Source organism: Rattus norvegicus, chromosome 16 (assembly GCF_036323735.1).
Source record: "Rattus norvegicus strain BN/NHsdMcwi chromosome 16, GRCr8, whole genome shotgun sequence".
Lineage (NCBI taxonomy): Eukaryota > Metazoa > Chordata > Mammalia > Rodentia > Muridae > Rattus > Rattus norvegicus.
This window is the reverse complement of record NC_086034.1, coordinates 58,024,794-58,036,812: the sequence shown is the minus strand read 5'-3', so window position 1 is coordinate 58,036,812 and position 12,019 is coordinate 58,024,794. Positions and strand designations below refer to the sequence as shown.

The 12,019-nt window shown below is 45.6% G+C and overlaps 1 protein-coding gene across 9 annotated transcripts in view; it reads right to left on the bottom strand.

The window, feature by feature from the left end:
• Mtus1 (microtubule associated scaffold protein 1) overlaps positions 1–12,019 on the bottom strand; it is a 145,476-nt gene that overhangs the window by 14,654 nt on the left and 118,803 nt on the right. The gene's annotated exons all lie outside the window — the stretch shown is intronic.

Genomic DNA, 12,019 nt, shown 5'->3' with positions numbered 1-12,019 from the left:
GGTGGATCTTTGAGCTTTAGTCTATCCTGGGCTACATGGCAAGACTCTATCTCAAAACAAACAAAACCACCTTGAGCCGACAGACAAATGTCATAAAACAAACCAATTCACGAAGCAGAAATGTTGAAGGGAAAAGCCAAAATGACAGATGAGAGCCAAATGCCAGGGCCATCCCAAAAAACATGTGGGATTAAATACTGCAAGGCTTTCTTCTTTCTTTCAAAGAATTTAATAAAACATAAGGGAAGGCCTTCTTAATTGCTAACAAACATCCTCTTAAGTGGAAAAGGAAAAGGAAATTCAAGACATCCAGTGGTACTGGCAAACATTAGCTTCTGTCAACTGACTTTCCAGTCTGTGAATATGAGAACAGTGGATATCTTCCCACAAGGTCCCCTGCATGCCCCAGATAGACCTTTATGTGGGCAAAGTCTGTAAAAAATGCTTTGTAGCCGATCGATGAGGGGTCCGTTTCCCGTGAGGAAAATGCTAGTTTTAGAATCTGTCAGCAGATAACAATCAAGCAAACATGGCCAAGCTCATCCAGAAACCCACACCAGATGCCAACAGCTCCGTACAGAAGCACCTTGTACCTAGGCACCTGGCCCACAAACATCTCGGCACACAGCACACAGGCATCTCGGCAAACCTGTCACTCAGGAATAAACTAAGAGTCAGCATTGACTGTGGGCACACAGGGCTTCTAGTGCAGGCTACTCTGTCTACACCTGCCAGATCTTTACACATCTGCTTATAATCAAACCGTTGTCAGTCTGAATATATAATTGCAGTATGTCAGTGTTTAAGATCAAATGGTTACACAGACATCCTCTCCCATTAACCACTGGATAGGGCTGTTTGCTTTGTTTATACACACAAAAACCAGTAGCCCAAACAGTATACAGCTTTGCTGGCTACTGTGAGCTCAGTGAGCGGGGAATAGATGGGAAGGGAGAACCAGAAAAGAGAAAAGGAGATCAGATGGGGGATCGGACAGCTTACTGCTGCTACTTCCAATAAGCAAAGGGCAGGCCAGGCTCCAGAAGGTGACATCAGCCTGCAGCTGTGCAAGGGACCTTCTGCTGTTTACAGTGCTGTGTACAACAGCTGGGCTACACTTCTCACTCCCACAAATGGCTTTTGCTTTGATCAACTGGCCTGGGCTCATAAGGAGGCTACAATTTGGTAGAGAGACCCCTGAGTACTCTCTTAGACTGTAAACATTGTACTAAGGGTTCTCAGAGTGCTTCCTGTCCGATGGGACATACATGTTTGTGGTATGGGAGTAAGGACTTCACCCCACAGTTTTAGGCTATAGATTATCCCTGGCTTCTCATGGCATGGAGAGGTTACAGCTGAGCTGGCTCCTGCCTCTCCTCAGTCTGCCTTCTGGCTTCTTTGCCTGAAGTCCACTGCTGTCAGTTCATCTGACAGCCAACGACAAAGCCAAAACAAAAACAGAAGGTCATACAGGAGTTACTCCATGTACAGAAAAGCTCACCCTGGCCTCCCCACCCCCAAAACAAGTCCTCACTATGTAGCTCTGGCTGTCCCCCTGTCCCCCGGCCGCTGGAGTGCTGGGATTAAAGGCACGCACCGCTACTCTCCGCTTAAGTCTGTTTTTAAACATTCCATTGGTCGAGTTTTGAAAGCTTGTGCATGCTTAAGCACACATAAAATACCTTTGAGCTTTAAAAGCTGGTTCCAGCAATCTAGTTTAATACAGCAAGCGCCTGGCGTAGTGGTGCATGCCTTAATCCCAGCACTCGGGAGGCAGAGACAGGTAGATCTGTGTGAGTTCGAGGCCAGTCTCATTATACAGTGAGTTCAGGGACAACCAGAGCTACAGAGTGAGACCTTGTTAAAAAGAACGGAAAAGAAGTATGGCTAGATATGGTGGTGGACATGCGGTATTCTGATATTCAGGGAGGTGTGGTAGGTAGCCTGGGCTAAGTGGGCATACAAAGCTAACCTGAGCCATACAAGAGTCTCTTCCCCCAAAACCATGGGCTACAGATGTAGCTGAGTGGTAAAGAATGAATGTAGCAAGCACAGGTTTGTGAATTCAGTCCTTAGCATCACAAAAATAATTTTTAAAAAAGCTTTTATACTTAAAGACATAGACTCATTTACAAAATTCTCTCTAAGGTCTAAGCCATGTCAGAGATATCGCTCAGAGACGCAGCAGCCCTGAGACTATTAGGTTCAGGCCAGAGCAGGAAAACCAGGGAGCCCTGTCTAAGTCACAGCTATTTGAGCATAAGAAGTAAAGGTAGCCTGGCTTTGTTTTTCAAACAGTCATTTGGATGACGTCTAGAACAGGCTCCACTGTACAGGCCAATCTGACCTTGGGAAAACACAATCATATTAGTCTCAGGCCCTTTGGCAGCTAGAAATGGAGAGGAAGTGAAGCCATTACTTAATTAGTCCCCAGGGGCTTTGGTAAGGTGGGGGACAGTTGGACTGATTGTTCCCATCTCACAGAGATAAATTTCCCTTTGCTCGCTGACTAATGAACGCCCTGTTATGGAAGAAAACATCACACACCCAGGGTCTGAAAAATGTCGATGTTCTTGGAAGTGATATGGAGCTGCCTTCTTCCTTCCTTTTTAATATGGGGACAGCAGGCTTCACGGGGACAGCTAGCAATCGGTGCTCACACTTCCTCACCTCTAACATAGAGGCCACACTGGTACTTTCCCTGTGGAGTTAATGATAACACACGGGGAAGTGCCTGGTCCTGTGCCCGACCATATTTAAATGTGCGATGTGTGTTACTGTTGCTGCTTCCCGAGGAATCAAACCTGATTGTAGTTTCCTTGGAGACATGCTACAAGTTCAAAACAGACTATGATGGTTACTGAGTTTGAGCTCCAACACCCACCCTCCCCACATCCTATCCGTGTACTTACACATACATACACACATACCCATTTAAAAAATATCATTTGTCTAGAATTTAAAATGTTACATCTGAAGCTGGGTGTTGGAGGCAGTGGTGGTGGTGGCCGTGCAAGTCTATAATCCCAGCACTGAGAGACAGAGGCAGGCAGAGAGCTCTCTGTGAGTCTGAGACCAGCCTGGTTTACATAGCTAATTCCAGGACAGCCAGGGCTACACAGAGGAACCCTGTCTCAAACTACAACAACAACAACAAAACAAAAAAGTGATAAATATTCACACACACACACACACACACACACACACACACACGCACACAGTAGGGTGCTTCTGGAGTCTCCGTTTAAAATCTACTACTACTGTTCTTTATATTCTAGACAACAGAATTTCCCCGCTTCCTGGAGATTTATCTGTCTTCTAGAAACAGACCTTAAACACAATGGCAAGGGAGCGTGGGAGAGATGAGGTCGCATGGAAAATGAGGCAGTGACAGAACCAACTGGAAGACAGGAAGACTCCATGCTGTAATCATGTGATTCTCCTGAGAGGCTTCTGTCTCCTAACAGGAGCTAGATGTCTGGGCGGCCTTCAGAGCACTCCTCCACTCATGAGGAAAATGGCGGAGCCCTTTCATCTAACTTGCCTTGCCTGTCTTGGGTCCTCTTCCCAGTCTCTCTCTCTCTCACCTGCTTATACTTCTGGCTCTTTGTGTCCTTCTTCCGCACATTAGTGAGAACTTTCTCTCACTTCTCCTGGATTCCCCGCTCCAGAACCACACCAAAGAACAGGGCCTTCCCCCGTGATTACTCTATAATCTTACTCTATGAGATCCTATCATGATACACTCTCAGGGCAGGTGTGGGTCTAATCTGTTTTAAAACTCGAAGGTGTCCATGAGAAAACTAACCCAGAAAGGTAGGGCCCAGACTGTCTGACCAAAAGGCATTTCCGACTTTCTGGGCCTCTAAGTCCTAATTTGCAGGGAGAAAACCACCCTGTGTTCTGCTGGGCTCTCAGTTAAGGGGTGATAGATAAAGGCAAATATGGAGTTGTTGTAGACTGTACAGAGAGTCGGGGCAGCAGGGGCCTTGAGCGTGCCAAAGGGTGGGGGCATTCAGGAAGGTGATCGCCTGGCAGGAAGACCTTCAGAGTTTGTTTCTTCAAAGGTAACCTTTCACAGAGCCAAGTAACCTGGGAGACACATGGTACACAAGGGTCACCTCTAAATTTCAAAAATTAGCTGTAAATGACTTTGATTGGTCTTGTGCATGATGCCCACGAGTCTATGTGAATAATTTCAAAATCTCCCACGAGCCATAAACTTTTGGGGAACTGACTTTTTCTAAAGTTGTCGGCACTGTTACAGCAGCTTTCCCATAAATAATATCACCCTACCTGTGACACTTACTGCAGACCTTGCAAAGGGCTCTCAAGATCACATTTTCAGGCAGGGCTCTGAGCTGGCAAGAAGGTACCACACCGGAAGGCTCGGTTTACCAAGTGGAACTGGGAGGGCAGACCTGAATAGAGATCCTGAAGTCCCTGTGTCCCAGGTGTGGAACTCCAAACTGGATCTCACCGGCTACCTCTGTGATTTGGGATCCAAAGGGAGAAGTTTGTTCAGGCGCCCCATGTGCACCAAGGAATGCTCTAGCTCAATTCTCTGGAGCCGCGGAGACTGAAAGGTAAGTGAAGAACAATGCTTCCCCGGTCTCAATCTCTCTTTCCTACGCTGATTAGGTAGTTTGTAATCTGGCCCCATTAGCCTATCTTCCACCTTCCGGACAGAGGTGGCCAGCTGGGCTTCCAGGGAGCGGCCAGGTTCCCCCAAACAATGTCCTCCCTCCTACTGCAGGATTGCGTTTAAAAGGTGTATTTGGCTGTTTCTACCTTCCTTACTAGGCCACAACAGGCTGCAGAATAGCTGCTCACCTTGTCATAACAGCACGCACTCCGCACGTGTGAAAAAAGATGTAGCAATGAAGGCGGGCCAGAGACAAAAGCATGGCTCAGTAACTGGCAGTGTGTTCTAAGACTCAGGCCCGAGAAATGGGAGTCCCCATGTATGTAAAGTATCAGGTTTCAATCAAAACAATGCAGTGATCCCCCAGCCAGGCATTAACTATTCTGTCATTTATGTCACACATAAAGAACATTCTAGATAGGGTGGTGTCTGGGTGTAGTCCCAGGTGCTCTGGTGTCCGAATCAGCTGGATGATATTAGAAGTGCAGATTTCTGGACTCCATCCCAAACTTGAATGAGCTAGAATTGGTGGATGTGACAACAGGAAATCTGTTTCATCTCACAGTGACGTTTGTGAATCCGTGTTCTAGACAAGTGACCACCCCAGGGTTAGGGACATTTGGAATTTTAGAGTCAGGAAAAGACCAGGACAAGAAAGAAATCTCAGGGACTCTCCAAGCCAGGTGCTGTTGAGGCAGTATTTTGCTTATCTGTGGGTAAAAGAACATGGGCTTTTCTAGATAATGGAGTCAGCCAAAGTCCAAATTTAGGACAGACACAGATAACAAGAGAATGGGCCAAGTCTGAGGTAGCTATCAACACATCCTTCAAACACCTCATCAAGATAAAAAGCTCTAGGTAGGGTTTCCTCATGCTATTTCATACTTCATATAGTAGAGAGAAAGAGAGAGAGGGCGAGCGAGAGGGAGAGGGAGAGAGAGAGAGACTGTCTTGAAATTAGCTATACATGGTGTCTAAATCTCTTCAGACACAGGCTTGTGACACTAGACTTATAGCTAGTGCTGGGATGGTGAATGCATTCACACACTCCACGAGTTGTGAGCCAGTCTATGAAGGGTTTACTGGGTAGGTGCTGTTCAAGTGGCTCATATTCTGCTTTTGACAACTTGTATTTTTTTTAAGTAGTATATACACCTTCTTCTCTGCTTGATTGGAAAAGGTGCTCACAAGCTGTTAGTAGTCGGTGAATGCTTACGGTGGCGTCGAATGGTTTTCCACTGTTTTGCAAAGTTACACGAAGCACTTTCTGTTGGGTCTGACAAACCTGCTAAGCTGGCCACTTTGGGTTCTTATTCAAACCTGCTGTCTCCTGAGCTGGTTAGCACTAGGAAAGCATACTAGGTCCTGAGCCTCGATCTCCTTCCTTTTATATAATATAAACTATGTAGAACTGAATATGGCTCTTTTTAGGAATGAACAGAACCCAGAGAATGTCCCCAACATGTGTATGAATGTCTATGGAGGGGAAAGTAGTGAGGTTTTAACATACTTATCCTAGACATTTTAGCAATGTTTAGTATCTTAAGGGGGTAAAGTCTCTGGGGCATGTATGTGTGTGTGTGTATGTGTATATATATATATATATATATATATATATATATATATATTATATGTGTGTGTATATATACATATATAAATATATGTATATTATAAAACATCTTGTCTTTAGCTGAGTTTTACCCAACTTTCAAACAAGTTAATATTACTTTTTCTATCCTTCTGGTTACTGGGTTCACATTAAGAATATGAGAGAGAGAGAGAGAGAGAGAGAGAGAGAGAGAGAGAGAGTGTACATTTTTTTCCTTGGGGTTATAGTTATGGCTCAGTGGTAGAGGATTTGTCTATCATGTACAATATGTACAATGCTTTGGGTTTGATCCCTAATACCACAACAATTCTTTCTTTTTATTTAAGAATGTAATTTTAAGGACAACTGAAATCTCAAAGATTACAGTGAGAGGCCTCCAAACAACACTTTTTATTCAATAGGACTCCAGAAAGAATCAGAATGTCTTTCTCAGTGGCCAAAGGTTACTTTGGATGTCGACCATGAAATGTAACAGCAAACTACTTGCAAAGACTGACATTCAAGATTCTCCAGTGACCTGCTATCACGGTGCAAGCTAGCACTCCCAACAGAATTACACATCACCGTCATTATCATTTACTCTGAAAGATGGAGACATTCTTCTGAAAGCACTTCATAGGAAACGTTTGTGCACAGACTCGTCAAACATTGGCACACTGTAGGGAGAAGCCCACCTTCCCTGCTTCCACCTTAGGTTGCAAAATCCATTCTTTTCCTGCTCTCTATGCATCTGTGCACCCCAGGCCCACACACCTGACAGAGGGTAGTGAGTGACTGTGCCTTTGAAGACCTCATAGTTCTAAATGCCAGAAAGAGGTGCCCAAGCAAATAGCTCTAAGTGAAAAGTCTTAATGTGTACCCAGTAACCAGAAAGGTAGTAAAAGTGAAATCAAATTGTCTGAAAGATTTGGGTAAAACCCCACAGAAGACAAGATGCTTTAAACAGAACTTAAAACATGAGTAGATAATGTGAGAGGCCAGAGTAGAGGGACAGCACAGTGGAGAGAGCTGTGCAGATATGCAGAGGACTCTGGAAACAAGGGACCATCCAGGAGAGAGTGTCATCTCACTGGGCCAGCTCACCTAGAGACAAGGCCTCTAAGGAAGCACATACCTGCAGCTCAGGCGGGAAGGGCTTAAAAGATACACCTGTGAGTCCCAATCATGTGGTCTTATTGTGACAGCACTCTATAGACGCTCCACAATCATTAAAAACGTCTTCAGTGGCGGCTGCAAGGTGCTCTGGGAAAATCCTGGCTGATAAAAACACCCCAGAAGCATGGCCCTCCACTGAAGAAGCCAGACATGAATGAGACTACAGACTACACTTTCTTTTATATGAAACTCAAAAAGAGACAACACTGGTATTTGGGTCATGAAACCCAGATCAGTGTTTGCTTTTAAGGAGGGGACGCTTAAGGGAGTTTTCTGGGATTACGTGGAGTCTTCTCAATGCATGTGGAGATGATGTGAATCTGATTATATAAAACCGATGGACTGGCTAGATAGCTCAGGGAGGATCCAAGGCCTTCCAGCAAACCTAAGAACCAGAGTTCATGGGTGGAACTCATAGGGTGGAAGGGAAGAACCCAATCCTGAAAGCTGTCCTCTGGCTTCCACACATTTGCTGTGGCACAAACATGTGGGTGACACATGTACAAAATGTAATTTTTAAAAAAAGATATGGGACAGAGACACGGAGGGTTAGTTTAGAGCCAGCCTAGTCTACATGTTGCTGCCCTGTCTCAAACAAACGAAATCGTGATGGCACAAAAAACATTGCACATAGAATATGCTCTCCTTGATAATGGTATGGAGTTCTACATGTTCTATAAACAAAGACAAGGGGTACACAAAGGTACTCCAGGATAGTAGAACTATAGAGTATTTCTCGCTTATGCACTGGCTTTAAAACTTAAACTCTCGGGCTGGAGAGATGGCTCAGTGGTTAAGAGCTCCTCTGCTCTTCCAGAGGTCCTGAGTTCAAATCCCAGCAACCACATGGTGGCTCACAGCCATCTGTAATGGGATCCGATGCCCTCTTCTGGTGTGTCTGAAGACAGCTACAGTGTACTACTCATACACATAAAAAAATAATAAAAAAGTTTTAAAAAAAACTTAAACTCTCAAATGCCAATAATTGTAAGCCATTAGGCTATGCCAATGGAGAGTGCATTATGATTTCCTCCCCCAGAGAAGTGGGAAAGACTCTTCCTCATTGAAGACCATATAGTCTGGAGATAACAGAAGAACGCAAGATACATTAAATACATCAGTGCGAGGTACGAGGGTCACTGGCATAGGGGGAGCCTCATGGTTTGGTTCTGTGTAGACAGAGGGGTTTCTTGAAGGTTTGTCCAAGCAAAGAGCTTTCCATGAAGGGATGTGGGTCGGATAGGAGAAACGGGCTGCTTGCATGCCAGGTGAAAAGGCTTGACTTAGGAAGAGACTATCAGGGGACAAAATGAGAAGGCATCTGGAAAGCCTGCCAATGGGGAAGATGGATGGAGGCCATTAGATTGTGAAGGGCAAGGCACAGGCGATGACAGTTGCAGGGTCCCCGGGCTTGAGTTTCTTTCACTCTACACAGTTCTTCGATTGTGAGACTCTTGTCCCAGTTTTCAGGGAGAGAGTGGGGAAAAAAAAAATCACACAGTTGACCAGTGACTCTGGCAGCCCCTGGTTATTCCAAGGGACAAGGTGGATACTTGGATGGTGGAAATGATGGAAGACAGCAGTGATCTCTAAGTCACCTGTAAAACATCAGGGGCTAGGCCCACCACCTCATACTTTACTGCTCTGTTCAGACTCCACACCAATCCAGCAAAATACACAGGCATATCACTAGAGGGAAAACTGTGTCCTCAAAAATGTGTAGTCACTCTTAACTGGGGGTGTATGAACAAAAACGCACGCCTCCAGCCGGGCAGTGAGGGTGCACACATTTAATCCCAGCACTTAGGAGGCAGAGGCAGTAGGATCTCCCACTTCGAGTGCAGTCTGGTGTACAGATTGAGTTCCAGGACAGCCAAGGCTACACAGGGAAACTCTGTCTCAAACAACCAGACCAAACCCCCTATCCCACTAGCCCACATTAAATGCCAACAGCAGCCAAGAACTGAGGGATTTCTAATGACACTGCATCTACTGACTGTTCCTTCCCGTGGTATGGTTTGTGCTTCCCTAAGAGGGCAATGTCACCAATCACTGCCCAGCTGGAAGACTGAATCTGTGAGTGTCTGTGGGCGTATGTGTTTGACACAGGCCCTCACTATGTAATCAGACTGGCCTTCCACTCACTATGCTGGCCTAGGACTGGTAGCAACCCTGTCTTGGACTCTGGAGTCACTGGGATTACAGACACACACCATGACGTTAACTTAAAACCGGGTACATTCGTATATGTATGGCTAATAGCAGTTAACCCTGGCATGGACGCTTTGCAGTGTTTTACCTCATGTGACCCTTACGATCATCCTTGCATACTGTCACTTTAGAGAGAATGAAACTGGGGCAGAAGAGATGTGACATGATAGGCTCTGAGACACCCAGCTCCCAATCCAAGGATTCAAACCTAAATATTGTGCTACCAGAGTTCGACCCATTTCAGTGCCTTAAATTGAAAAACTGAGGTCTTGGCTCTCATATATAAACTCTTATCTTTCTCCCATTCTGACCCAATACACAAATCTAGCTGAAAGCTTCAAGAACTTTCTCTTGGATCAGCTTCCTCACACCCGTTTGAAGGTTTCCTTCCTTCTATTCTTGGCCAAACCAACCTCTTCCCAGATGCTTTTGCTGGTCCTTGACCAAGCAATGGTCATTGAGCAAGCCTGTCTGATTCAGTAGTTAACAGAAATGAGAACATTTCCCAAGTCCAGCCTAGGGTGACAAAACAATGTGGACAGGTCACCCATAACATCCTGACAGTTTTGACAGCGGCAGGAAAAACACACCAGGCCCCATTCTCCTTATCAAGGACAGGGAGGTGAGAGGACAAAGGAAGGTTGTTTCCTGACGGGCTTGGTGATAAGGGCAAGAGCTGTGGACCTGGGCTCCAATTTAAACTGCTTAATGCTAAAGAGGCTCACCATTCAGTCAGAGTGAACGAACTCAGTGTCCTCTTCTGTCTTGGTCCTCTGCCTTCTCTCAGAGAGTAGAAACCTGAATCATTAGGCAGGTTCATCTCCACTCCCACTGTGTTCTGACGAACAATGAAACACACACACACACACACACACACACACACACACACACACACACACACCCTACCTTCCCTTGTCTCCTTATTCTGTATCCATTACAATACTTAAGGCACAGACAAACAAATCCAACTGGTCACTGGCTAACCAAAAGGGAGGCAGCCAGATGGAGCTAGAAGGTCTTCACGGAGTCTGAGAACCGGGTCACACATGCCGTGGCTTCTGTCCTGGTTCGAGAGAGCTCACCCACCACTGGGCTTCTGTACTGTCATCTGCCTTAAAATTAGTTTTCTGCAAGGGTCCTTCCTTTCTGTTACTTAATGCCAGCCAGCACTGATGGCTGCTCTGCTGATGTGAATCTCAAGGTTAGCTAGGAATCAGCCTTGACTTCAACTGGCAGGTACAAGGAGTAGGGAAGGGCAAGATCTTGACTCTACATGCACTGGCCCGTGACCTTTGCTTTGGCTGGGCCAGTGTAGTTGTTGACAAATATTCTAGGCCAGCAAATCAGAATGGCAGCATTTAAACTATGGTCTGGTTCTCAGTGAAAAACAAGATTCTTTGAGAATTAAACCAACAAAATTTGTTCTATCTTTAGCTGTTCCCTTTGAAGAACGCCTGCTACACGTGCTTCCAACACAGCCTATCAGCCAGTAAAGCCAAGGACAAGGCAGGTGACATTTGCCGAACAACTCCAGATCTAGTTGAAACTAAGTCAGGAAGCCAATTCTTAGGGTGAGAGGTGCCCACAGACAGGGCGAGGGGGAGGGGGCCACAGAGCAATCAGTTCTCTCCTACAGGTATTTGAGATAAAAGGGCAACAACTGTCTTTGTCCTTCAAGTCTAGGGCTCTTCAGAAGCACCAAGAACTGGAAACATCAACCAGCAGGACTTCCTAGAGAATTCTGCAGAGCTCACTGCTCCTGTGGTTGGTAGACATTCCTCCCAGCTCATCCTGGCTATTTGAGTAGTATGGGGCACGCCTCTTTCAGATGGGTGGTCCTAACAAGCAGCATCCCTTTAATTGTAGACTCATGGTACACTCACGGGTCTACTGCACTACAACAGAGATGTGTAACGCACTCATGTTTATCAGAGAATAACTTTTCTTTAACACTCTTTAACATAAAAAGCGGTTCCAGAAAAAGGGAAGGAAAGAAATGAAGGAAAGAAGGAAAGGGGGGGAGGGAGAAAGAGAGAGAGAGAGAGAGAGAGAGAGAGAGAGAGAGAGAGAGAGAGAGAAACAGACAGAATTATTTAATGAGAATGCACACAATTACAAAAACCATTCTGTCCCGTCTACTCAATACGAAGCGGTGCTTTACGCTTTGGTCATCAGAAAGCTGTGTTAGCTTACTCAGATCGGTGCCAGGAATTCTGTGAGCTTGAAGTCATACTGCCAAGATTCAAAAGTAATGTCGATAGTAGGTGTTTGCACAGATACGGGAGAGGGAGAGAGAACAGCCGCCCCCTGTAACTCCAGCCACAGGGCAGGAGCGAAGAACACATTTGTCAATTTCAGTAAACTTTACCTAGGGCAGGGTGAGGAAAACAGGCTCTTAC